This window comes from Zingiber officinale, chromosome 1B (genome assembly GCF_018446385.1).
Source record: "Zingiber officinale cultivar Zhangliang chromosome 1B, Zo_v1.1, whole genome shotgun sequence".
Lineage (NCBI taxonomy): Eukaryota > Viridiplantae > Streptophyta > Magnoliopsida > Zingiberales > Zingiberaceae > Zingiber > Zingiber officinale.
The window spans coordinates 82,317,202-82,319,832 of record NC_055986.1 but is presented as its reverse complement, the minus strand read 5'-3'; the positions used below and the strand labels follow the sequence as shown (position 1 = coordinate 82,319,832).

Below are 2,631 nucleotides of genomic sequence, written 5' to 3'. Positions count from 1 at the left end.
ATATTCTGTTAACTATCTTAAATAAATTCGCTACCTTTTCTAAATAGAAAAAATTGTTTGCCCACCTGGTTAGCCGGGTTTTGACCGAGTCAAAGGTCGTGGGTTCAATTCTTAGCTTGGATATTTTTTGTCGAAACTTCCTTCGTTAAGTAAAAATACCAAACGACCTCCAAAAATTACATAAAAATACTCTAAAAATTTCTTAAAATCGCTAGAATATTTCTATAGCATTTTTAAATATTTTTAAATTACTTTTAGGACTCTAATTGAGGAAACTTGAGGTGTTACATAGTTAAGCTACTATGTATTAGGAATTGAGTAGGGATTAAAAATATACCCAGTGTTGTATGGGATAAGACATATGCTTTCTCCGTTTGATGCTTTCAACTGATTAGCAATGTGTTGTGAAGAGGTACTGCCATCTTGAGCGGCTGGTATTTTGTTGGGATCCACAAACGACACATACTCAGCCCTGTTTGTTTCCTTCAAGTACTTGTACAAGTAACTGCATTCAAGTAATAAAAAACATGGTTACTTAAGACATGAACTCATGCAAAGAGAAGAATTGTATATAAGACATAACTTACCCCATGTAAACCAAAATTTGCCTGGACCCTATCTCTCTCATTTCCATACAGCGCATGATATCCTCTCTCAACAACGATGTACTCACATTACGTCCAAACATGGCTTCATCAAATTCGATAGGAATGGTCTCCTCCTCAGTCATCAGTCTAACAACATAAGAATACAAAAACTTGCATGGCATTGGTAGAGCACTTTCAACTTCCTTGAATTTATTTTTCTCATCAAGAACCTCCAAAATAGCAAATGGTGGTGCAGGTTTCTCCTTTTTCTGCAATTTTAAATAATTGTAGAAAAATATATAACTATAGAAACAGAAAAGTGAACTGAAAATACCTTTGTTGTCGGAAATGTCACCAACTCTTTTGGCCAGCCAACCACAGTTCCAACAGCATCTACCATTACTGTTGGTCCCGACTTAAGTGGAATTGGAAGCTCCGCTTCCTCCTGTAAAACAACATCAACAGACACCTTTAAGTTGCCTTCCCCAAGTGGAGCATTGTGCAGCATAACATTTGGGCCTCCGTCAGATACTATCGTGCCATATGCCACCACATTCCCCTTATTCTTCAAAGCCAAATGACATTTTTTCCCCTAAACAATAAGATATTATGTTTTAATATCTAAAGCTAGGAAACAAATTTAATGTACCAAATGTAATATAAAACCTCATTGAATGAACTGCCACATTCAAAAACTTCCACATCATCTTCCAATCTTTGAACTGCCATGTGCGATGACTTGTTAGATGCTACACGTTCAGAAACTCGATCACTTGTTTCTGGCATAAATCGAGCAAGAAGAGCCTTGAGTTTTTCAACTTCAGCTTTCAAACTCTTTGTTTCCTCCACTTGCTCTTTGAAGTTTTCAGCCAAAGCCTTTGACACCAACTCCCTCTTCTTCCTTGGAGTTTTGAAGTAGACTTGGGGCTTCACAAATCCCCCTACACCTCTAACCCTTCCGTAATGTTCTTGGCTCCCTAATGCAGTAGTTAATACGTCATTGCTTCCAGAAGATATGAACTCTCCCCTCTTTTTCTTGTCCAACAAATCGTCCTAAAAATATGGAGGTAACATTAAATATCCAATGAAGACACTTTTTTCACTTATTATGAATGAACTTGAAATAAAACTAAAATAAAACAATTTTTTCAGCAACTTCAGCAGTCTCTGTATTTGTGATGTTTCCGGATTTGTCCTCGCGGGCCTTACGCCAAAGTAATGACCTATCAGCTTCCTCATCCTCCCTGAATATTTTTCTCTGCCTCTACAATTCCAAAAAATGATCATTTAAAACATGACGTACTACATGAAAAGGATAATATAATGTTCCATGGATTACCAATTCAGTCTCCAAGCCAATGTAACCCTTGCGAGACATTTTGTGATGATACTTGCAATGGCTCGTCCGTTCCTTTTGTTTTTCATGAGTGACCTATATCACATAAAAAAAAGAAGTAAATTTATAGAAGAATTGCTAGAATTTAAAAACAATAGGATGGAGTATGATGAACTTATTATATATATTCCTGCTGTACAGAACTTCATTTTGTTAATTAAATGCCCTAAATGTTTTAAATCTTGGTGCATATAATAATTTCAATATAACATGATAATATCATCAAGTACCTCCCAAGATGGATGTAGCCTCTCATCGACAAAAGCTTTCCAAATTGCAGATGGGATCTGATACTGCACCGGTGGTGACCTCAATTTTTCAGGATTATCTCTATATGGCCAGACAAACCTACTGTTGAGTTTGTTTTTGAAGTCTCTCCATTTCTAGCCTGCTGAACTCATCACTGCCGCCTCACTTTGAGGTGCTAAGTCGAAGACATTCTGTAACACACAACAGTAATTGCTATCAGTTTGTATATTGAAAAAATCACAATGAAAAAAAAACATAAGCAATCTCATAAGGAAGTGTATTATTGGATTATACTCACCGATATTTCTTCCCACACTTTCTGTTTCATGTTCTCTGGAATAGTGGGCCATGACTTTATGTTAATTGGCACCATGGATCTAACAACAGAGCCTATGAAAG

General features: G+C 36.5%; 1 long non-coding RNA gene across 1 annotated transcript; it reads right to left on the bottom strand.

Annotated features, from left to right (window-relative positions):
• Positions 1 to 1,821: 1,821 nt before the first annotated feature.
• LOC121974655 lies at positions 1,822 to 2,268 on the bottom strand. The gene is made up of 3 exons (XR_006110073.1): positions 2,214 to 2,268; positions 1,927 to 2,019; positions 1,822 to 1,851 (listed from the first exon to the last, which is right to left on the bottom strand). It is a non-coding gene; the product is annotated as an uncharacterized LOC121974655 (long non-coding RNA).
• Positions 2,269 to 2,631: the final 363 nt, after the last annotated feature.